The sequence below is a fragment of the Neodiprion fabricii genome, chromosome 2, assembly GCF_021155785.1.
Source record: "Neodiprion fabricii isolate iyNeoFabr1 chromosome 2, iyNeoFabr1.1, whole genome shotgun sequence".
Classification (NCBI taxonomy): domain Eukaryota; kingdom Metazoa; phylum Arthropoda; class Insecta; order Hymenoptera; family Diprionidae; genus Neodiprion; species Neodiprion fabricii.
In genome coordinates, this window is record NC_060240.1 from 2,998,048 (window position 1) to 3,024,105 (window position 26,058).

The 26,058-nt window shown below is 42.7% G+C and overlaps 1 protein-coding gene across 4 annotated transcripts in view; it reads left to right on the forward strand.

Annotated features, from left to right (window-relative positions):
* LOC124175107 (epithelial discoidin domain-containing receptor 1-like) overlaps window positions 1-26,058 on the forward strand; it is a 140,204-nt gene that overhangs the window by 22,873 nt on the left and 91,273 nt on the right. Inside the window, exons 1-2 of one of the 4 annotated variants that reach the window (XM_046555005.1) lie at window positions 21,574-21,773; window positions 21,857-21,970. The exons of 1 other annotated variant lie outside the window; for it this stretch is intronic. The gene's annotated coding sequence lies outside the window, so the exon portion shown is untranslated. Of the gene's footprint in view, window positions 1-21,573; window positions 21,774-21,809; window positions 21,971-26,058 lie in introns of those variants that run through there. 2 more of the 4 variants (XM_046555006.1, XM_046555008.1) reach the window with 2 other exon arrangements.

Genomic DNA, 26,058 nt, shown 5'->3' on the forward strand with positions numbered 1-26,058 from the left:
GCTAAAACCTTTAAACCGCGAATAGCTCGGGGGATTGTTCGAAGGTGACTTGCAGGAATGGCTCCTCCCCGCCTCGCATTCCGCCGATCGAGGTGTCGAGGAGACGCGTTTTCCGGAAAACCTTTCGACGCGCTTTTGACCGTCGCGCGATGCGGGATTGTGTCCGCGGTGGAAATTCACTTGTCCGTTGCGGAGCGGAGTTTGAATGGAAAAGTTCAGCAGGGAGGAGAAAACAAAAGAGACGGAAGTGCGGGTGGTGGTAAAAATCCGTTGATCCTTTTGAAGCTCTCCCTCTTTCTCTCTCTCCTCTCTCTCTCTCTCCCTCTCTCTCTCTCTCTTTGCGAGTGCGCGACGACGCTCTTCTCTCCTAATGCTTTTATCTTTATGATGTACGGTATAATTACAGTGATAATTTAAGACCGCGGAGCTCCTCTGGCCGAAGACCCAGTCCTCTCTCTCTCTCTCTCTTGGTAATGGCTGACATTATTCCGGGCTAAAAGGACCAGTCCTCATCCTCGTTCTACACCCTGCATTTCATCCCAGGCCTTGTAAGGCCTAAGTAAAATGTTTGGTGTTACACACGGCTGACGAAGTTGCGGGAGAAAACCGTCTGAGTTTGTCAACCCGCGGGAAGATTACTCCCAGAAGTATAATACGTTATAGTCGAATAGCCAAGCTGTTCTTTCCTGAAACCGGTCATTTCGAAATAAAATTCGACGTCATTCGTTTATACGATGTACGTATAATCGTCGGAGGATGAATATCTCGAAGGGTGAAAGAAAAAACTAACAAGAAGAAGTGAAAGAAGAAGAAGAAGAAGAAGAAGAAGAAGAAGATGAAGAAGAGACGAATCGATATGTATTATTTGTCGGAGATCATTAATCAAGCCCCGATTCGTTCCCCCCGGGGGATTTTTCGTTTCGTTCAAGTCTTCGCCGCGTCGAGCGAGTTAATGACTCGTTCATTAATCAACTCCCCCGAATGTGTTTCGGCTAATTTCGAAACATGTCCGACCTGGCGCTGATCCTTCGCCCCCGAAACCATTGTCTCTTTTTTTCTGGTGACATTCAGCTCGCGTTTCTATCGTTCAACTCGTCCCGCAATCGGTCGCTGAACATCAGAGCGCGACGAGACGCGTGTGGCCGCCTAATTGATCGACAGCCGAGCTACCGAATCCTTCGTAACTTCTGATCCGTCGAAACGCTGCGGGGAAGACCAGAAATACGGGAAAGTTCGCAGCGAGATTGGCACAGAGCTCATCTATTCAAAACGAAGAGCTTCTCGTGCCAAAAGTTCGTTCCAGAGCTCCGATCTGTCACCTTCTGATCCACGAATCATGATTCATTCGGATTTGTTACGCGCAAAGCTCCGAACACGCTCGTTTCTCTCTATAATTCGCCGCTGCTGCAGGGATCGAAGGATTAATTGCACGGTTGAAATGCAAACCAGAATTTTTTCTTCCTTTCTTTCTCTTTTTCCTCTTCCCCCGAGCAGAGATAATAGATTCGCGGTCAAGGCGAACGATCCATCACTATCTTTCTCTCTCTTTCCCTCTCATTCTCTCCTTGGCTCGATGATCGAGCGCGTTATATTTTTCAGCACAGACTTCTCCGCTTCGCGCGGTAATTCGTTCGATAGACCAAACCGGCTGTTTGCTTTTCACCCCATTTTCGCGTCAGCTATCCTCCCTCCTTTTCACCCCCTCGCCCGTAATATCTTCGATCTCTCCGCGGTAAACTTTGACCGATAAACTCGACCCAACCTTGACACTAATCCGAGAAAACTCTGCCGCGGTTGTTTTTCCACCCCTCGTGGATATACGCGGTAAATAATATTTTCATACGCGTGAAAGTTGGAGAACGTATTTCATTCGACTCCCTGGGAAGCATATATCGATCCAAAATTATTATCCAATGGTGTATAAAATATTCATAAACCGTATGATACTTTTACAGGAAGCTTGTCGGTGATTTTCACAACAGGAATCGTCGTGCATAATATTCGTAAAGCCGCGGTCGATCGGAAGGCAATTTGTCAGGAGCTTGAGACGTACGTCGGTAAAAATCGCGTGTTGTAAAAGATGAACGATTTCTCCTCGTTCCTTTACAACGTATACATGTAACCGTACAAAATTTACCTCCTTATCCCCTTGTTCTTATTCTTCTGTTTAATCGAATCGTGCTTCCAAATTGGCTCCGAGCGACGCTTTGATAAACATTCAGGGAGAGAAGAAAATCTCGAGATATAAAATGAAACAACGTGGAAGGAGAAACTGGAACGGGGAAAAGTGGAATTAGAATAACGAAACGAGAAAATAATTTCATTTTCAAATACACCGTTGCCTCGGCATGGGATATATATATATGCGTGTGTGTGTGTGTGCGTGTGTACACGCAACGGCCCTGCTTTTGCAAAAGAATTTATTTAAAAAACAGCTATTTATACCCACATACTTACACAAATTACGAACGTCAAGCGCGATGCTTTTTATTCAGCGAATTTGTACAGGTACTGCAATTACAATTCACCCACGTAGCGTTAACCGCTAATTAATTAACGATGAATAAATAATTGCGTTTCTCATTTAAATTTTTATTTCGTTCGAACCTTATACCTCAAAAGTCCACGACGTATATAATAGGTTGTAAGTATTATATCGGGTGTAGAAATTTCATCCTTTTATATGCAAAGAAAAAAAAAAAAAAATAAGGCACAGGCATACTTTGCAGAGATTTGCAAAGGGCGGCGGTGCTGACGGTAAATACGAAAGGCGTCGCCATGATGACGGTGCAGCTTTTTCTCTGTGTACGTATACGTATACGTATACCTACTTTCTTTTGACGATCGGTAATTTTCCTCAGCCCGGCGGCTCGAGGGCGCGTATTTATCCGGTGTATAACACGCGGATAATGTGTCTCCATCTGAAAAATAGGGGTAATAAATTCTCCTCGTATACACCCCGCACCCCCCCCCCCCCCCCCCCCCCCACCCACTGAAATGGTCCGCAGGCTCGGCTTCGACGGGGCTCGATGTTATATGACGAGGATCCCGGACGAGAGCCCCACAGCCTGCAGGACGCATCCTTGGGGAGTGCTAGAGGGCTACCCTATCCCTACCCACATCTCAAATGTATTGAATATAAAAGCACCTAAGTAGATAGTTCGCCGCGATCCTCCGGCAGCAGTTCTGTTCCTCCCTCCCTCTCTCTCTCTCTCTCTCTTTCTCTCTCACCGGAAAATGGGATGGCTCCTGTCTGACGACCCATACAACGTATATATATATATATGTATATAATATACACTGCACGACATTTGCCACGTCTAGGCGTCTGGGGAAAAATCTATGAGGAAACTGGAAACTGTTTTTATACCTAATACAGTACGTGGGTATTTATTGTCAAATACAGAAATTTTTTCAGGGTTTTTAACAAATTTTTATTTTAAATTGTAGTTGAAAGTAATGGTCTTCCATATTTTTGTTTATAACATATGGAATAGTGAGGGGGAAAACTTCTTTTGTCTGGCCGTTTTTTTTTTTTTTTTTTCATCTATTGAAAATTAAAGAACATGCCGTAATAAGCTGACGAAAACCAATAAAAAGATGCGGAAACGACGATTTTATATATAATTATTAAAATATAATATTGCACAAGTTATTCCTTCATACAATAGTCATCCCTTTCACTCTTAAATATAATGAGGGAATCACGAATGATAATTCGAACAAAAGCTATAGAAAATACTGGCCCAGAACTGCTCTTACGGAGTTTTTTTTTTTTTACATACGTTCCGATGATCGGCGATGATCGTTACATACGAAATAAGTAGCCGGTGATTAGATCGTAGAGCGGAAATCCGGTTGGAGGGATTAAATTGCTCCTCACACGCATGCGGATGAGGAGAAAAATGAAGGAAGTAAATATTCTAGGTAAGGAGTTTTATTCATCGAGAGGAAGGCTCAAGGCGGAGGTTAATAACCGGGGATGCACCGCAGGGTTCGAGTCTAGCTCGGCTAATGGAGTCCCATTGAACAATATCCGGAACGCTTAGGCACCGGGCATTGATAAGTGGCATCTGTTTGTCCGAGGTTTATGGCAATTACAAACATTAATTGCACGTTAAGCAGACGTGTGTGCAGGTGCCTGCTCCAACCGCATGCAGTTCACTGTAGCCGGCAATCATGCCGGAGTATAATCTCTCCGCCACTCGCAGTATCCATGCCGGTAATTCCGCTCCGAGGGCATGCGAATGCAGTCCATGGTGCAGCGAAGATTGACGCCACGGCAGCTGTTTCTCCCCCGTAACTCTCTTCGTCTCTCTTTCTCTCTCTCTCTCTCTCTCTCTCGGCCTTTCTTCAACTGCCGTAAATTAATTGAAACTTGGTCTCATAACGCGAACTTTACCACTGCGATTGTTCGAGAAGGAGCAACGCGTGCAAAATTGAGGAGATCCATGGAGGGGAATGATTTAACCGCCCTGATTGCCCCGCTTATGAGTTCCGATCCTGTTTCAGCTTCCCTGAAAAGCAGAACAGCCCTGAATCTTCCAGTTTATTCCGTCTATGTTAGGTTAGGTTAGGTTGGGTTAGGTTCCTATCCTGTTCCAGCCTCTCTGAAAAGCAAAACAGCCCTGTGTCTTCCATTTTCTGCCGTCCAGGTTAGGTTAGGTTAGGTTAGGTTCCGTTCCAGTCCTGTTCCAGATTCCCTGAAAATCAGAACAGCCCTGAGTCTCCCAGTTTCTTTCATCTAGGTCAGGCTGGGTTAGGTTAGGTTAGCGTCCAGTCCTGTTCCAGCTTCCCTGAAAAGCAGAACAGCCCTGAGTCTCCCAGTTTATTCCGTCTAGGTTGGGTTAGGTTACGTTGGGTTAGGTTCCGATCCTGTTCCAGCTTCCGTGAAAAGCAGAACAGCCCTGAGTATTCAAGTTTCTTCCGTCTAGGTATGTGCCTCTCGAAATCCGCCAGAGGCAACGAGCCGGAAAGGGATTTCTCTGGTTGAAAACTGGAACGCAATGTGCAGCGTTAAAATATCTCAAACGTAAACTACTCGACCTTTCGGAGGAGCGGAGAAAGAGAGGAATAGAGAGAGTGAGAGGGAAAGGAGTTTGGGTTAGAACCACCTCGTTCGAAAAATATATGATAATTGAATCGTTACGTGCTCGTAATTGAAATATATCGTACATAGATTCACGGCGAGGTTCGTTAAGGTTCACAGTGAATTATTGCCGCCGTTATGACAGTCTGCTTGTGGTTAATATAATACGCTGGCCACCTAGGCGGTCTGGTCTTTTATTGTCAGGATCCCGTTCCTTACTTTCGAACTTGATATCATGCATACCCGTACCACTGTAACCGGTAGACGTACATTTTTCCCCGCGAGGATCTCAATTTGTCGTAAACATCATCGCGGGCCCCGTAGGGTCGAAAAACTTCCTTTGGAATCTTGTCACCCGGAGAGTTATAATTAATAAACTGCTTTCGTCGTCCCACCGAACCTTTGGCAGGGTCGAAGTGCATGCAGCACTGGAGGTCATGTAACTCTCGGGGTGAGAGAGAGGTGGAGTCACGTTCCAGAATAACCCACGCGTATAAGGAAAGTTGGCCGGCTAACCCGGCCATAATTTGAACCCCGTGCCTGTAATTATACCAGAGAAGCTGCTGAGTGACTTTCGGAGAAAGCTTGCCCGTTCCAACTTCCACGATGTTAGACTCACCGCATGCTCAACACTTCTCGCCGAGACATCATACTTCGATAGTTTAGGATTTACTGGCAGTCTCGCTCAGCACGGGGGCGGAAAACTCCCTTGGAGTCACCCCCGTTTATGGGGTTGATCTTGCGGTTGACGCCCAGCTCCGCCAATCCGCCAGGTCATCCTCTATTAATACATTCCATTAACCCGACCGCGAAAACGGGCCTCGTATAGCCGGGATTTTTCGATTACAGTAGGGAGAAGGATCCTGCGGGACATTCGCATCCCCTGTTCCATACGGCGACGGGCAGCTGACGACACGCCAAAAGTTCTCATGTCGACTAAATATTTATACGCGTTCTCCGACAATGATCACATTAACGCCCAGTCTGAGGATATCAAAGCTCGTGATTCACGCCCGCTCGATCGTCGATCCTTAAGGATCGCTGAAGGTTATCATTTCGATCCCATGAACTCGGGGTGAACCGACGAGGCTGGGGTCGTCTGCTTAATCCTACTGATCGGCGACACTCCTTTCAATTTTATGCCGCGTGTCGAGGGCGACCCCTTTTCGTTTCGCGTTTCTGTCTTGTGCTTATTTCAGCCGCGAACAAAATCACGGGCCGGATCAGCCACTCGGTCGTGACTTATTCAGCTGTGTAATTCCATGCTTCGAGAACAACACGTGATCCGCACACTGCTGCCCCGGAATCAAACCCTCGAGGACTTTCCAGCGGGGGACCGAATTCGACTTAGGGATTCGCATCTGTGAACCACTCGAAAAGGGCTTTGTTACCTATACCGTCAAAACTATGAGCTCCGCTTTTTTTCACCGTGATCGACGAAATTCGATCCCTCTTAGTCATCTGCGAACTTGCAGAGATTTATTCGTTTCAGCATTGGTGGTGATGGACGTGTCATGATTTATTCTACACCGTCAGCAGAACACTGAGCTGCCCCGATCTTTTTGGCTCGTTAATAACAATCGCGAATTAACAACTGAACGGAAATGGTGAATTTTCAGTGTGTAGTATAGTACATATCCTCCCGATCTGAAAAGTTCTCATGGACACAAGGCCCAAAAATCACTAGTTTCCGACACACATGCTTCGGAAGAGGGGTGGATGGATTTTTTTGACATCCTATGGATTACGCGATTTTTGCGGATTACAAAGCTTCGAGGAGCAGTCGAAATCCAATATATCAATCAAAAACTGCACAGTCGATTCGCAGAGACTCCGCACACGCGTGAAAAACAGGACAAGTCGATTGTTGCAGGAGTCGGAGGGTCTCGTTCTTCATGCGAAATCCGACGTTGCGCCTCCTTCCGGTAAACCAGCGAGTTAGTGGATGGAATGAACGCATCGATGGAATCAATCACAGCTTCCTGCCTGTCTTTGAGAATCGACCGTGCAGCTTTTTAAGTGATTTATTTGATTTCAAGTCCCTTTGAAGCTTAATAATTTACGAAAATCACGAAATCCATGGATATCAAAAAATCTGGACACCTTTCTTCCGAAGCCTGTATCTCGGAAACTACTGATTTTTTAGACTTGTATCCATAAGAACTTTTGGGATCGGGAAAATGTGTACTCTAGCGTACTGAAAATCCAGCCAATTTCCATAAGGATTCTACGGGGTCCTTTCAAATAAGCTTTGTAAATCCTCCGAAATTGACAACAGATCAATTCGTATATCCTTGTACCGCAGATCATTTCGTACTGTCTACACACACATATATAAATCAGTAAATGTAGCCTGATTTATCGACGCCATAGGAGGTAGAAAAAGATGGAGAGCGAGAGAGGGAAAGGAAGGAAGAGAGAATTCAGGGAGATTTATGAAAATTCGTGAAGAAAAGTTGCCCGAGTGAGGCGGTCGAGTCTTGTATATCGACTCGGGTTGCCTGCGCACGAAGTCGTTGTAAAATTAATAGCGTTTTCTAATACCCTTAAAAGTGATCGATCGTTTCTTGTTTCACGGCCCCCGCTTATACATAATATTATACCTATATACAGCCCATACAACACGGCAGGTAAGGTGTGTACCTATATCCATGTACCTTTCCACCCACTCGACGGGTGAGACACGTGAGTCTCGCGTTCTTATCGAAGGGACCTTGAATATTAAGGCACGTGAAAAGCTCGTACGTTCGAACTTTCACACCCAAACTGAAATTTCTCTGCACTTTTGCGAATATTAATTCTCTGGGTATCTTGTCGAGATGATTTTCGCCGCGTTTGCGCCGCAGATTCGTAATCCTATCTTCATTATTCAACCAGGGGATGATAAATCCTGAGCCGCTTGACCTCCGATGAAGGATCTGACCGACGTCCTCCTCGCGAATTCAGTCTTAAAGCTCCGGCCACCCGTCCCTAATAACGGGCTGCGCGGCTTAAACCTGCATTGCTGTTTGATTAAATTATTAGCCCCGGTTCTCGGGTGTGAAGGATGGGGGCAGCGGGCCATGCTTGCCCCTAATTGCAAGACCTTTAATAATGCACCGAACGCGGCTACCCTGAGTGCTCCTTGAATAAACAAATACCGAGCTCTACGATCATTATTAACTACCGCCGAGTCCGTCCGTCCGTCCGTTCGGCTGTCCTTCCGCCCCCGGCTGGCCGGAAATTCGTGGACAATCCGGACGCGATGTTCCGCTTCTACCTCGGCGAGCTTTTAATCCGGGAGAAAATTTATATCTGACTGTAATTTGGATGTATTAAGGGGTTAGGTGGGTCTTGATTTCAAAAAATCCATATTTTATATAATTGTTTTTTTAATATAATAATAAAAGAATTATTTCAATCAAACTCAAGGTACATGAGAGAACAATATTTGAACTATATTCAGTAAAATTTTTATCATAATATGTTGAAAATTCAGTCATTCCGAACTGGTTTTCGAAGACCAAGTACTACCGTGATTGACGCGATAACTCCTGCTGACTTCATCTGAAATCAAAAAACGAAATATTTTCTGTTAGCAGGTGAGTATAGCTGATGAATGATCGAAGGATTTTTTTATAAATTGTAATTTGAATTTTTGGTAGAGCTTTTTGCAAAAAAAAGTACGATTTTCTGTACACCTTACACCATGCATTGTCTTGTAAAATAAGCTGTGATCTAAGAAAAGAAAATATCCTTCGCTTACAGCACGAGCCAGATGGCAAAATTTTCAGCCCTAAACGCTGGTCGGAAGTTGTTGCAATCAGACCGCGTGTACAATATTTCACTGGTGCGTTTCTCGAAAGGCATGCACGCGAGGAGAAATTGATAATTTCACTGTTGGCTAGATTTTTTCGTGTAGATTATTTATACAGGCATTATACGCACAGGTATAACATGATATACAGTATCTACATCGGTGCGATAGAATGAAAAGCGTGCGGTGGAATTCTCGTTGAAAAATATCGAACGCACGGTTCTCGGTAATGGCGACTGGTCGGTGTGTGGGTGCAATGGAACCGCTTTATTGGCAACACGGAAAGTCCATTAATAATTTAATACGGTTAACGTGTTGCCCGCTCTGTACGTTCGCTGAATTTATATTCGCCTTCTGGAATTTATTCGATACTAACGCGTAACAACGTAGCTACGTAACGCAGAAATCTGAAGTGCATCGGGCTGCGCTCAGTCAGTGTTCGGTGAAACTGCTACCTGCAGCGAGGCGCAGCGCGCATCTCGCCGTCATTTATACCGACCCAATCCTGTAGGGCTGCGTTCGTTCCTTCGGCATGTGTTCTCATTAAAATGGACATGAACCGAAAACATTACTTACTCTACCCACAGATTTATAACGTACAACTCACTTTGCTCGGCTCATTCAAGCTTCCTTATGGCTTCCAGAACCACACTCAATCGGCCGAAAACCCTACCGACAATTCTTGATTCAATTTCTCACGTCGCAAGGATTCACGGTCACGTTTCGACGCTCTTATACAAACTGAAAAAAAAAACAAATTACTCTCACGCAAGTAAATATGTTGGACTCGTCCTTGCTGACTTGCTTCATTCGGCTGATTATTTCCTTGATCAAATTGATCTCTTCGGACAACAAGGACATTAAGAAAAGAAAAAAAAACCAACGATACTGATACGATTTTAGGTGTTTTAAATCCTCGATATAATCGTAATTGATTCAAATTAAATGTACCGGAATCGAGTAAATATTTTACGGATTCAAATCACCCGAATTGTTTAGATATTCTTTAGCCAATATTTCATACTTGTTACTGAAAAACAAACATCTAATCAATCAGCAAGCATTTCATGTTAATCCTACTAAATTTATCGGATTGTATTGTTCGTGCCTTATTTGAATCAAACATTTACTTGTAAAAGGTAATATACTTTTTTCCCGACGTAGGTAGGTACGGGACAAAGGTTTCAGATCACGCGATCAGATCGGACGCATGTCACGTTGAAATCCACCGTGGTAAAAAAAGGTAAAAGAAGGGGAAAAAAATATCTCGGCAAGCTTCGTTCCCGGTTCTACTGACCATAACTCGATTCCTCGCGGCGTGTAAGGTGTCGGTTAATCGATAGCTATCATCAGTTAACGGTGATAGGAGGCCAACAGCGGTCCTGCTGCACTGTAATTGATTCATGCTGTAAGCCATCATCTATCGGCGCTAGTCGGTTGCGCCCGAAGCACCCGGCCGGTTGTCGAAACGCAGTGTCAACCAGTCTCTTAAATGAGTCAAACTGCATGAAAGGGGCCGTCTATGTACGAGTGACGAAGAGGTGAGACGGGGATCCGGAATAAAAACCGGCTGGAAATGGTCTGCAAGCGTTTAACCGTCACTTACGATGAAACTTCTCACCTTCGATGAAAGAGTCCGTAATATCCGAGAACTTCGGTGCATAGTTCGGTAGAATCGGAGTACAAATTTATGGTAGAATTGCCCTAAAATATCGATAAGAAAATCTGTTTTCAGAACTCTCTGTTTATTAATTGCCCTTTGATTGGCTAGGCTGATCAGCCCAGCGGAGAATTTACTGCAAGAACCGTACTGACATTTTACCACCACTTAGCCAAGACACGAACCTTCTGGAATCTCACCAAACGGCCGTACATCCTAAAAAAATGTTTTCGTCTTGGCTAAGTGTCGGTAAAATATCGGTAAGGGGATCTGTTTTCAGAACTCTCTTTTTAATAATTGCCCTTTGATTGGCTGGGCTAATCAGCCCAGCGATGAATCAACCGCAAGGACAATGGAATTATAAAAGAGACTGTTTTATTGTACAAGGGACAAGAAGGTCTTCTGATTCTTGACTCATCGAAGCGTGTACAATACATATAATTAGGACCGTGAGCACAGGACCGTTTTATGAATTCCTTTCTCAGGAAATTGGCAATCGAATTGCGGTGCAGAGCTATGAGAGTCGAAGAATAAGAATAAGAAGAAAGAGAAGAGAGGATATTGGCAACCCGGTTGGTTATATACCTACATTTACTCTCTCGGGCATAAGCGAGGAGAGCTGTCTGCGGTGTAACGAGGAGAAACTTAGATCGTCGAAACGGAGGGGCGAACCGAAGGAAAAATAAAATAAACAACCGTTGGTAGAGGAATAAAAGGAAAAGAAACAAACAGGCCGAGGGGGATAAATACGACTTAGGTGACTTAGCCGGGTTTCGGGAGTGCGGATCAGGACGAGGGCGAAGCCCGACCCACCCGGCGTATCCGCCTTGCACATCGGCCAATGCGGTATATCGAAATTGGTTTTCACCCCGCGGTTCGGTCGCCTATTCGTTACCTCGTTGCGTCCCATATCTGCGCCGTTTTGCAAGTCAGGTACACACATGCAGAGGTAAATACGTAGATATGTCGTGTTATGCACGGTGCATTCATATTCCGGTGGGAGAATCGCGCATTTCTTGGATGTATGTACACCCATTCGTATAGACAGCTTGTATATTGAAAAGTAAATCTCGGCGAATGTCTTATTCCCTATGCACGCGTTGATATTATAGGTACCTACTCGTATCCATTTTACAACCAGCTACCCGGATACAAACCTCGTGCAACATCTTTCTTCGCTCTACTTGTGCTCTCAATTGAAGCCTGAATTTCTCGGATGGTTGTTAAACCAGTGCATTTACAATACGTCACATACATCATATCGAATTCGCAGCCCGGTCGAAAAATGGGTTGAAACGAAGAAATTGCAAAACAGTGAAACGAGTTTCAACCTGATACGGTAATAAAATTTTCCAAGTAACTTTTACGGATGCCTGACAATTCGTAGTTCTTCCAATTTCGCCTAAAAATTAATAACAGCTTATTTTGCTCGTAAATTTTATATTGCAACTCAAATCACTTAACCTAACGATAGCAACGAAAATTCAAATTCAGCTGCTCATTTGTATATACATTTCTTTATTACTTTTTAGACTTGTATAGAAATGTTACAGCAAAAGGAGTTATTGAAATTTCTATGTAATATATTTATAAACGAAATTAACTGCGATTTATAAAAATTGACTGATATGTATAGTAGGCACGCTTTTGTATAAGTAAAGGCAGAATTGCATGATTTCTAAAAATTTGTCGACCATTGATTTTTCACTCAAACTTCTTGTTAGGTTTTTTTGGTCTTTCCATATTGAATGGGACATTTTTTCGGACAGATTTTATCCGATAATCCTGAGTTGCTCTTGATCGTTTTTCATTTTGTAATTCCGTCATTAGTACATTGTTCTTTGATTAGACTACATCAGACCTGATGGATCGTTGAAACCTGATTATCATCAGATATAATTTTTTCAGCTCGTTTTTAAGACGGGAAAATTTTTCACTTTCCATTTTATTCCGTCCTCGAATTCACACTGTATAATAAGGTGATTCTGCTACTATGATTTAAACCTGGGCAATTTACATTGTCCGTCGACGACTCAACCCGACTCGACCTTGCGTGTTTCCAAGACGTAAAATTTTACGCGGAGAATGAACGATCGTAACTTCCGTGTACAATATTTATCATGACGGTCTGTAAGGTTAACCGTCATGCCCTCGCTTTTTTTTAGCGGATATTGTATTACACAAGGGAATGTTGCTGCGTATGGTTACATAAATACGTCGATGCGAATTGACATTAGGAAGATCCTGATGCGGGACTTCGGGGTGAAAATGAAAAAACAATTTTCCGATCGACTTTCTTTTATCGTTGAGAGAGAATTCTCAAGTCCCGTATATTTTTACCACACGCCACCCCCTGCATTTATAGGTGAAACTACATAGTGTATACCCAACAACGGGCGATGAACAATCAGCGGTTGATGCTGGCATGAGCAATTAGCGCATCCAGAACCGCGCCTTTGAAGAGTTAAACGATTTTCATGCCGTTCTGCACGCCCAGCAGGCCAGCAACGCGGTTGTCTACCGACTCTGAGGTAAATATATCTGCCAGAAGCAGAGAGGCTCAGGTCTTTGATCGCGGATCCCTTTGATAATTAACCCCTCCGTAGAGTTGGCTGCTGCAATTTGACTGGAAATATACCAACCCGCGTCTATAATGATTCTCGGTTGTTATTGTGCAGTTATCTCGAGAAGTAGGAAGCTGCGAAAGCTCGTCTGCAATTCCCTAAAAGGGACTAATCGCTATCCATCTCTTCACTCGCGCCGATAAACCACTCATAACAAAGACAAATCGACCAGCAGCTATAGTCGCGAAATTTTCGGTACCGGGCGCATCTGCGGAGCCGATATGGGGGTCGGGGTGACGGCACCCCCGGGAAATCAACCGATCAACTTGCACTCTCCCGCGATGTGATTGCTGCTTTAGTTTAATGCGGCGACGCGCGACGTCGACGTGCCGACGATCCGTCGCTGACCGCACCTCCCGTAAATCTCATCTTCGCGCCAGAAGCGGTGCTGTCCCTTAAAATCCGGTAATGGATTTCTTCCGATCACTTACTCTCAGGCACCACCAGATGCTACCGGGACTTGCAGAATTGATAATCATCGGCTCACAGGCAGTTGCTAGAGTGCAAAAATTTTTTACGAAGAATTTGTACACTTGAAATCGTGCAAATTGACATAAATTTCGTGCGAAATCTTGAAAGAAAAGTTGTCGAAATTTTGAACAGTTTAGACAGCAGACAAATTCCTTTACCGACATCTTACCGACGCTTAGCCAAGACACAAGCCTTCTGAAATCTCCCCAAACCGCGGAACGTTCTAGAAATAGGTTTGCGTCTCGGCTCAGTGTCGGTAAAACGTCGATATAGGAATCTACGTCCAGAACTTTTCTTGCCTATCCATTTTAGAACTGAGATCATTTTCGAAAGGGACCAAATGTCAGAGAAACCAGTTTTTTTCAGCCCTGCAGTTATCCTGTATTTTTAGTGGATAAAAGGGGAAAAATCGACAGTATCGACTCTCGCAGGTTCAGGTGCCATTGACGCGGTACATTCGTCGTATTTCGTGTTGTCCCCTCTTTTCGTTAACATGACGCACGGGACAGAGGAACGAGAGTATTATACGTATAGTGCAGCAATTTCACAACGTCGTGTGAGTCATACGTGTGCAGGTGGTTCGACTCCTGCGGCGCCGAATACACATTTCGCTGACGGAATCACCCCGAGAGGATTTGCTCGTCCGGTTCCCTCGGACTCCAGGCTCGAGGGGACATTCGATCAAGGAAGTCATAGGTTATGTACATTCAACAGCGATGCTGTTGGAGATGAAATCGTAAATGAATGTAAGCGAAATAACGAGAAATCAATCGAGATAACCGAAGTCATTGGAAATCGTTGGAAATCACTTGAAATTAGATTACAGCGATGAAAAAATGGACCTGAAATTTATGGAAATTGCTGATCTTGCGGTAAATTTTTAACGATTTCTTTAGTATGTTCTTACCTTGATTTCTAGTTTGCAAATGATTTTCCAACGATTTGTTGTGGATTTCTTGTGACTCTGGTTAATCCGTGAATCCCTTAAATTTCCCTAGAATTCTAGGAAATTATTGGAAATCAGGGGTGAAACAGAAACTGAATGAAAATCACGCGACAAGCTGCAAATCGATAAAACGAACTGAAATCACTGATTCAATTTCGTATCGGTTGTTAAATGGTCTTGCCTTTCCAATGATAGTCATCGATTCTTCTTCCATTTTCAACTCGAGTTTTTTTTTTTTTTTTTACTAGACGAACAAAAATCGGCATCGCCACAATTCGTCGAAAGACACAAATTTCAATTCGTCACTAACGTGAATTTTCATCAGAGTTTAAATTCCGACTTTCGAGGAGCTGGGGAATCGGTGCTGTTCGAAATTGTCGGCCATTCTCCTTTCGTTGAAGGGATTCCCGACTTCGGATGAGGATGAGGGCTTGATTCAATCGCTTAATTCATCCTCTTGTGCGGCGTGCGCGCGATGAAAACCGAGTGACAGTCGGAATGAGATTATATTCGAAATATATTTATTATCAAATTAATGTCCCTGACAAAAAGCCGTGATTTGCATTGAACCAATTCTCCGGAGCTTTTATGCAGCCACTCGGCTCAGAGAATTTCCGTAACATTTCAGGGCACCCCGCACTTACATTAAATATATATATATAAGTGACGATCGTAATTTCGAGATATAAATTAGGTGCAGATATCAAGTAAATTGTCGAAATAATTCGGCAAAAGGGAAGGAAAAGGACGTAAAGCTCGTCATGGCCGAATGAGAATTCGGTAAAAGACGTGTAAAAGTGAAAAGCGTCGGTCACCCTGAGGAATAGAAAGCCCTGGTTTTGCGAAGCAGCGTTAAGGCGCATAGCGAGACAGCGACGAATTTGTACAAAGCTTGAGCTATTAGTCAAAGCTCCGGTAAACTAGCTGCGCGGCTACACGTTGCGGAGTTTAATCCGCGTCAGGCCGCTGTCCGCCCTCTTTGTGATATTTTGTCATCTCTGTGGAATTGTGGAAAATACCAAAGCTCGCCAACCGCTCGTGTACTAAGTCGGAAACAAAGGGCGGAATGAATGTCGGAAAATTGAAGTGAAAAATAAAAACCGCGCGACGGATACTCGATGCTCGGGCAAGAATGGATAATAAAAAAGAAAAATCGAGGGGTCGCTGATTATTTTAGCAATTCTTTTCTACTCTCGGGCCGGGAGAATCGGCGACACCGACCCTCCCGCTAAAAATATTCATATCTGGCAAATCTGCTCGCCAACCCAAGCGGAGCTTTAAACGAGCTTTGACCCGCTACTAGCCGAAGGTGAATCCTAATGCGAGAATAATATTAAGATTAACCCTTAACGCTCGTTTTGTTTTTCCCGAGGTTACTTTTATGGACTGAGCACATTTCACCCCCTGTCCCTCGCATTTCTATGAGGCGTTCCCTGCCAATTCAAGCGACGCTTCAACCTATTAGACATAATTTTAATATATTCAAACACGTAGTACAGGGCAAACGTTTTCATGAATAGTATTCACACGGCAAATTATCAGGGAGAAACAGGCGGGGACAAAGAATGGAAAGTTCACACGGTAGAAAACCTAATTTATCATACCGGTTTGAAAATTTAGATCAGTGAGAATTTCCGTAGCTCAATTCTGTACTTCCGTAAACTTGTTTCAACTATTCTGTATTCAGAGCTTTTCACGTTTCGAAATTCTAACAATTAATTAAGCGAACAGCGTATAAAAATATGGTCAAAATTAACCGTAGGTGGGTGGAGTTTTCGGCATGGAACGCCCCATATTTTTTCTCCCTAAAACACGCAAAACAATGCCGCGCGTGAATTTACTTTCATAACGTGGATGTTGCCTAAGGATTACACGCATAAACCTTGCGCTGCTGTGTTTTCGCTCCTTTTTATCCCGTGTAACCGCTGATGGTCTGACGTACGGGAAATTCTGAAAGCATGGAGGATGTTCTCTCAGCTCCTAGTCGGGAAAAAAAATCGTTTGAATTATGATACAAGCCCAGCGGCACAGTCTCGGAAACACATTTTTTTCGTCTGTCTCTCTCAATCTCTCTCGCAGGATTTCTCGCATACGATATAATAATTCAATACACGTGTATTTATTTATGCCAAATTTGCACTCGTCATATTTATTTTCTTTTTTTTTGTTTCTTTGTTTTTTGGGATCTGCTGAGATTCATCTCTCGAGACATTTTTCGATAAACAGCGGAGGAAGAAACGTTGGCGTAAAATTTACAGAAGCACCGAAATAAGGGCTGAACGGGCAGCTTTTGTACATCAGAGCTTGCGGATCGGGGCGAAGGGAGTTCCGGAAGCCGGAACGAACCCCATCCGGGATAAAATCCGTTCGCGGCAACGGATGAGCTCGACGGAAGACGCCGGCTGGCTGCTCCATAAACAGAGCTTACGTGTCTGGCTGGCTGGCTGGCTGCTAGGGTGGGTGGTGAGTTTCAGTTCCGGTACAGGAGGATCATCATTCGATGCACCGAGCGGCGAACCCGTCTCTCAAGCTGATCTCCTGCTGCTGGGAAAAGGAGCCTGTTTTTAGTCCCTCGAAACACAAACTGTGATCAGGTTCCGTCGACGCGCGAGACGAAGGGCTCGAAAAAGCTCATGATCCATTAAAGTTGTGTTCCTAAGTTACATGCGTATAAGGTAGTGAAAATCAGTCGAGTCGGTCTGGAACGAGTATTTTTCTTACCTTTAAATTCTCGTTTTTTCAAAGCTTCTTGTTTCTCCTTTATACCTGATTCAGCATCCCCGCGGTTTCAACCCCCGTCGATTCGTGCTGCCACCTTTTCGCGAGGGTTGAAAACACTTTTCCCAAACTTGCGCGGAATTTATTTTTTTGGATTGTGTGTAACATTTAGAATTTATTTTGATTTATATTAATCATGGACACAGCATAATTATCTGTTTGACAAACGATTATTTTATTTTTTTATTATGATGACGATTTGGAATTTTTTCGAAGTGTGAAGGGCTCCAAAAAAAAAAAAAATACCGACACAAAACCTCGGTCCGGTTGTCGAGAATTTTCCGCGCGCATCAAAGCCCGAAATAATTCATACTTCGGGATTCGGGGCACGTGCTGCAGGGGGCGAGTTGACGCCGTGAGGAATCCTCGAGGGCAGGGGCGGCAGGAGCGCAGGTGGAGGCGGAAGTGGGGGCGATGCATCGATCCGTCGGTGCCAGGTCAAGCCGGCTTTTCCCACCCCCGGCTATGACTCGCGCCGCTCCGGCGTTCCGCGTTATTTTGCATCGCTATTATTTATGCGAACTGCCTCCCCTCCGGGTACCCCCACCCCCACCCCACCCCCCCCTGCCGTGCTACATTCGGTTGAATAATTAGAACAGGGCTTAGGGAATTAGAAGCTTGTATCCCGGCTCCCGCCCCAGACTGGAATTCCCTACGGTTGGTATACACGGATACACATATGTATATGTGTTATTTTTACATGTATGTATGTATGTATGGAATATGCATATACATGTGTGTGTACGTACGAATACGTGCTCGTGTGAAATATCCAACGAAGCGTCAATCCCTCTCCCCCCCCCCCCCCAGATGCAACCCGTTCTTCGGACGCGGTTTTGTCTTTCGATATTTTTTTGTATTTCGTCTGTATCAATTTGTTTTTTTTTTTTTTTTCTTTTCTATTCTCTTCCCTGGAGCGGGCGGATTTTTTATCGGCCAATTTCGCGGCGGGACAATTTTCAATTTCAATGTTTTTCGTTTTTTTTTTTTTATTCACATGTTTTCCAATCAAATCGCATGCAAAAGTTATCATTCACTCGCGGAATAAACCCTGGCCAATTTTTTATTATACGTATAGTTGCGAAATATTTTCAATCGCGCGTGCTCTTGGAATATGTATATATACATATATGTATGTACACATGTCAATTTTTTTCACCGATCGTTGAATTATTAAATAGTCGATTCAATTGGTGCCGTTATTTTGAACCTGACGAATTACACACCGGAGAATAAATCTGCTTATTCAGGTTCTCGACTTCCTCGTCAGCTGTATTAGGGGGGGACACCTTGGACGGTCTAAAATTTATATACCTATTTTGAAGAGTTTTTTTGTTTTTTTATTCTCATAGTTTCACGAACATTTTGGAATTTGTTTTTCATTTACTGTTTTCATTTTAAAATGCCTCCATTGTGTTATTAATTTCTCAACGGAAAAAATTCGCAAATGTTCTTGGAAGCTATGATTAATAAAGCCCTCATACTCAAGTTGCTCCGAGTGTTTTCGTTTTCTTAAAAAAAATGTTTAAAAAGAAAAGAACAAAGCTCGTAAAAATATGCATGATTTTAGACCGTCGAAAATGTAGCCCCGTCTTAACTTCGGTTCGTAGTCGGTGTTTTGTGGCGGTAAACGAAAGTCGAAGCTTGCCGAACTGCCAAAGCTTGCGGCGAGCTTTTGCCGTGCCCCAGATCCCAAAAGCGATTAAATCAGAACGAACTTGCGAAGCGCATTCCTCGGCTCGAAGTGGGAAAATTGGAAGAAGAGAAGGGGAATTAGAAAGAGCCGAACATTTATTCGTCGCTGTCCGGATTCGCGGTGCGAATACCCGATTAATCAGTTCGAATTCATCGACGACTCGATATCCGCGATTCATGAAACCCCGACAATTAATGGTGATTGAGACTCGAATTAGCTTCCCCGCGGCTTGATCGAATCGCTGATTTCCTTTGTAATATCGCCTCGGAAACTCACTTCTCACTTCCAATCCCTCCCCATTTCTCCACCCCGTGCTCGTTGGGCCAACCGCGGTTATTCGATTTTATCAATGCGCTTAACCTAAATTCTCTCGGTGAGTTGGAGAGAGGAGAAAAAATTCAAGAGAGAGAGGTCTAAGAGAATAGTGCGAAAAATGAGGACTAAAATTATCACGAAATTGAAGAGAAACCACTAGAGTATAAATAATAAGCGAAAGGGGGTTGTATTTTTCAATGACAAAAACTTCGAGAAATCTAAAAGTTGTCTACGGAATTAAATATCTTACGGTAGCCGATTTCTAACCATCGTCCAGCTGTTGAAGAAGATTATTTGTAAAAAAATCGATAATTTTCATTAAATTTGTTACGAAATGATCTTGAGTATTTATCAAGGTGATTTTTTGATGCACGAAGACCTTGTTAAAATCATCAAAACAGGAAAACACCGGAATTATGAACAAAAGCTCGTGAAACAATTAATCGTTTCGAATCGTTTCAAAACGATTGGAAATCTAGTAGAATCGTTCGATTTCACTCTTCCGGAAGGGATATTTTATTGGGAACACTATTTGCCAAAAATTTACAGTAACGCTTTTTATCGTAAGGTTTTAATTTTTAAATTAAAGAATATTTAATTTTACAACATTGAACCGATATCGATTACAATCATTAAATATCTGTGTTGAATTGACTACTAAAACTGATGATAATAAAATCTTTTCCACAGAACTTTGTAGGAAATAATTTTCCGAATAAACGAACCCTGGTAGAATAAAATAGAACAAATCTACGAGATTTTTATCGATTGAAAAGTGATTTGAAACAATTCATCGATGTGTCTACGCTTTCTTTTTTCCAATTCCAGTATTTTCGATTTTCGTATTTTTCAAGCGCGATCTTCGCAGTTTGTAAATCTGAAAAAAAATCGATGATCACGATTTGAAAGAAAAATATCGCAGACCTTATATTTGGCTAAAAATATGGAGCTTCTCATATCTCTCAATTTAAAATAGATCAGATTATCGGAATATTTGCAGTTTATATTCCACTATCGATCTGAAATGACAACGAATTCGTTTACAGTTGAACCTGTAAAATCCTATCAACCAAACTTCATCGGAGAAACAACGAAAATTGATATTTACGGCAAAACTACACAACATTTGTCTCTTATTTATTGTAGCATTTGACTCATTAAAATGCTAATGCAGTACGATTTCTCCTGAACTAAAAAGAGGACTACGAAACGAAAGCATAGGCTTTATATTTCAGTGCAAGAAAACGGCCCGAGATATTTGAGCAGATTCCATCTCCTTATCGGCTTACAACTATCTGGCAAAAAAGTTAACAAGACGCGTCGATATCGGACTAACAACAAGAATGACCAAAAATAATCGATTTTGGATTAAATCGATTTTTTTTCAAACTAGATTTATATATTTTTCCTCAGAACCGGTCGTTGTTTTCTACTCGCATGAAAGTGGCAAAATCAATATCAATTTATGTCATTAAATTATCAATAATTATCATTGTTTCATTCATTAAATACCAATCCGATATAACAAGTGAAAGTTAAATGAATATTTTTACCTGAAATTGAAAACCATTTCGAACGAAACTAGAAGTTATCGAAAAACATTTCCGCTATCAAGACTACGGTACAGAAATTTACAAATTTTTACTTTGAAATGCACAGTTTCGCGCAAAAAAAAAGAACACAAAACAATCGATCGATCGACAAATTTTAACCGATTAAATCGAATCCTCTTCGATGCATCGATTATTTTTAACTCACCAATGCTCGCAGCTAAATATCTCGGTCTTCTGATCTCAACGGCAAAGATTTCACCTCGAGCGTTGAATTTAATTCCCTGCAAGTACCTACCTATCATATCTCGGTCAAATTGATCATTATACAGCCCTGCAGGACAAGAGAGCAAGACGTCGTCGAGGGTGAGTTGGGTTACGATGGAAGATGGGGCGGGCGGGAGGGGGTGGGGGGGGGGTGGGTGAGCGGCAATTCAGCAAGCTACTAAATACTAATACAAGGGCGGTGGGGGTGGGGGTGAGGCGACGCTGGTTTCTCCTCGGCAGCGCGCGACCCGCTCGGATAAGCGTTAAGAGCTACGCGCAGATGTCGGATCGCGCGGTTAGTTTTAGGCGCTGCCGCCGGGTCACGGCGGCGCTGTCAAATCTCGTTCGGCTTCAGTCTGTCGCAGGGTCGCGAGGGGATTGGTTATCGCAGATTGGTGCGTCGCCGCCGGCAGCCAACCAAACACCCGACGTACCGCAAGTCTGCGGGCTCTTTTAAATACGCGCTCGAATAAGCACGCGTTGATAAATAGATCGATAGATCCCCAACCCCCCTCTCAACGTCCGTGCGGATGCTCGGTGGTTAAAATCGTCAGCGATATTACCGCGCGTGCAGTTCGTTTGTTTGTTTCTTGTAACTAAACTTGTGTTTATCTATTTTTTTTTTTTTTTTTCTTTTCATTTTTCCCATCTTATTGCTTCACAGATTTGTCAAGTTTGTTCGTTTCGCGGGGGTTAACCGTTGGAGTTGGCATAATTAATTGAGCAGTGAGTGAGAATCTACCGAACGGATCTACCACCGCTTCTCTCGTCGCAGACGGTGAGTACATGGAATTTGATCTTTTTTTTTTGTTTATCACTTTTGATTAAACTTCTCCGTGTCACGTGAACCCTCCTCCACACCCTTCGAAGCATCGCCGTCGTTCCGCGGACTCTTTTTTTGTTTTTTTTTTCACTTCCACACGTCTTCTACTCGACGGCTGACCCGTCATCGATGCTACTACTTCGTCAGGCTGAACGGAAAGCGTGCCGTAATCGTTCGATCCGTTATCACGCATCCATCTCGCGATTTTCATCCCTTCGATTTATTCGCTTGATTCTTGGAACTCGGGGAGACTCTTCGACAAGATATAATAACGATAATCGATTCTTGATATTTATAACTTCATCGATTATATTTAAACGGTGAAATGTGTAGAGGAAGTGTTTAGGAAAGAACGTTTTTTTTTTTTTTTGTTTTTTTTTTTCTCGGGTCAAACTCGATCAACGGTTGTTGAAAATCCACGAGACTGAAACTATCGCTTTGCAAAAAGATAAAAAAAAAGTTAACCTCGGAGTGTTTACTTACACTCCAAATGAACATTCTGGAGTGTAATTATTTTTAGACACATCGAACCGCCAACTTTTGTTTTGAATTTAGTTTATTTCGTGCTTGTTTATTTTGTGGTTAATGGCTTACCGCGTTTTCCAAAGGTTAAGGGCCGATACGTTTGCCACGTGGATTTGGATCCAGATACCGCGATTCTGGATCCTCGTTCCAAAGCACGTGACCCGAAATATTTCCCCCTCTCCCCTTTTACTCGTCTTTTTAATCCCCACCTTATTCTCTCATATTCTACCCTACTTTTCGCAAAGTGGCCAAAGCAGAGATCCGGGACTGAGTGGTATGGGGAGGGGGAGGGTGTTTTACCGGGCTCGAGTAGATCGAAGATGGGAGGAAAATTTGAGTTCGCGATGCGGATACAGAGACAGATTGATTTATGGAGCGTATACAGCTGCCAACCCTTTTCATAAGACCCGCGGGACTCTGCGGTTCTGCAGCCTTGTACTCACCCAAAAGCTCTCTCTCTCTCTCTCTCTCTCTCCTTCTTCCTCTAGCATGCCACTGACAGGTGGCCGCCTCCCTCGTTTATTCGAGTCGCTTTCCTCCTTTTCCGCCTGGTGTTTACTGCGAGCCCTTCAACTCCAAAGACGACAACGAGGATAAGGATGACAACCGTCTCCGCTCGCTTTTGCGATCTCTGACCCGGAATACGATATGACCTATACCGAATTCCCCCGCGTTGTGAAATCCGTCAGACGTTGGTATGGAAGATAGATCGATCGTAGTATCGATCCTTCACTCGTGTCAGTCATCGTTGTTTCGATTCGCACGAACGAGTTTTACTTTCCTCCCAACAGTCCGGACTACAGAATTCATGTGGATTTTTGTATGTGAATCTTTTTTTTTTATGAAATCCATCACCCAGGTGATTAGCTAACAAAGTTACATTTTCAATGCGATACACAGCGATACGTCAAAATGTAGTTTATGTATCTACTGAGCGGTGAGTTTCACCGAAAACTCACGGAATAATACCGAATCCCTTGTCAAAGTGGAAATTTCCATCGGGAACTTAATTGCAAGATCGGATGGATGGATTATCACTCAGCATTGTTCCTATTTTGATTACCCGTAATCACCATGAAATTCACAACAAATACCGTCTAAACCATTCATCGTCCCCTGAACCGCGATTTCCAAGACGCTGCAAGTTGTTGCTAAATTGGCACAAAAACCCGTCACGCTAGTCGTGATTCATCAATCATGTACCATTGTACAAATGTATGGTGAACTTTGACGAAATTATGGGGAGGGGTGAATATCGATATTGAGTAGATACAAAGAGGGTCGTCTGGCTTTTCTTGTCCATTCTGATATACAAAGAAAAACAAATGGCGATACCATGAATTATATCGTTCTCCCAATACTCTCTCATTTCGTCAGCTAATTCATGTGGTACAAAATAAAAAATAAAAAATGAGTCGACCTCTGTATATATCCTCTCTTTCTCTCAATATCACTGAGAAAAATTTCATTTGTTACGGTAACTAGAAAAATTGAGCAACGGATAGCAGACTTTCCGACAACGGCTATAAAACCAATTTTCATTTTCTACCTGGAACAATATTTTTCGATTGTGGTAAAAAGTGAAAATGGTTAATGAAACGAGCGTTAAACGGAATTAAAAATTTCTCTCAGTCTACGATCCACCCCTCATTCTCATCCCCGACGGAGTCCAGTGTCCACATACCTATGTAACACCTCGTGGTCGTTTGGTCGGCAGAAAATTGGCGATAGCCACGAATGTAGGTACGAAACGGGAAGCGAAATCGAGAGACAGGCTTGTACGTTGGGCAAATATTTGTTCAGGATGGAGGGATGAGAGAGGAAAAGTAAAGGATCGAGCAGGCGCAGCGCGATATAGCCGATAAGATAACCGCTCCTGAGGGAAACGATTTCCTCGAAAGTATACGTATACGTGTATGCCCCTTTGCCTTTTGTACATACAACATACGTGACGAGGTACAACGTATACATTTTATATATCTGTATATATTACAATTTCGACAACAACTCGCGAGCCCCGAGTTTATTATTGAAAATTTATTATACCCAACGTCGGATCGAGATGATATCCAGTGTTTACCGACGCTGTGTTTGTCGGATAAAATTTATGAAAATCGAGGAAACTGTTTCACACGGATCCGCCGGAATTTCGAAGACGATAATAATAATAATTCATGTTCAAACACGGAAGATAAAATATCGATCGCTAATGAACTTTTTGTAACGAACTCTTCGTTCCGACATTATCTTTTTCGCAATTTCACGATGTACGAATTAATGCATTAGATGACAAGTGATTGAAGAACAACAAGAACAAGAAGGAAAATAATAATAATAATAACAATAATGATAATAATGACAGATACATAAACGTAAAAAAGTAAAAATCACTGGTTGTGAATTATACCTATACATATACTTTAGGGTGGTTCTTAATAGGGTTGTTTATGAATTTTTATGCTTTACGGGGCTTAAGCGTTTTCAAAATGATGAAAAAAAAAAATGTCCTAAAAATTTGAGCTCTTTATACATCAACTCTAAGATAATCCGCTTTGCGACCCTTTTAAGGGACACGTTTTTTTAAATAAACAAATTTATAAAATCATAGGTGATCTATCGGACCTCGAGGTAGGTGATTACAATTCTAAAGCGATTGTTCAGAATTACGAAATTCAAAATGTAGGAAAAAAAAAAAAATTCACGTACGTCATGCGAATGCGATACGCCATAGTCAGAAAACAAGGGACCTCTGTATTCCCGATTCCTCGACTTTGAGGTCTAATCGCAATCTATGAATTCGTGTCGAAAAATGGCAAAGAGAGAGGAAGAAAAAAAGAAAGCAAGAAAGAATGTGAAAAGGAAAAATTTACGAGACGTCGCGGTGTTTCAGCAACGATCGTAAATCAAACGTCGCACGATTCATTCGAGCAGACCGCGAATAAAAATGTTTTTAAAAATTGCGAGACTGGCTTATCGTGAGAGTATGAGAAACTCGTTCCTTGAACGCTGATAATATAATCAACGATCCATTTTAACACGTGCGCTTGCGATGTTGTACGTATTGTAACGCAACGTGTATATCTATTATTATCGTGTGAGAATTTGTTTGTTTGACTTTTTTCTCGATGTGCGTAATATAGAGCGAAACAAATACGCGAGACAACCGCTGTGATTTATTAGAATCTACCGAACGGTTCGCGATTGCAATGCAATATGTTTGCACGATCAAACGTTGAATTGCCGCAAACGCGGATTTGATTAGACAATTCACATTTGTCGGTAGTTAACGACAGCAATAACGGTAATAATTCAGTGATTATCGCATGATTTAATAAGCTTTGAAGAAATGTTGTTCCTGTATCGATTTAAAAATTTTGGACTCTTAATCGAACAGTTTTATTTTTACAAATGTGGGGGGTTGAAATGAAAATTTGACAAAAAATTGCCTGATCGTATACAGAGATACTGGATTCGGTTTTATCAACTTGAAGGTAAGAAATGTGTAAGCCTGAATCTGT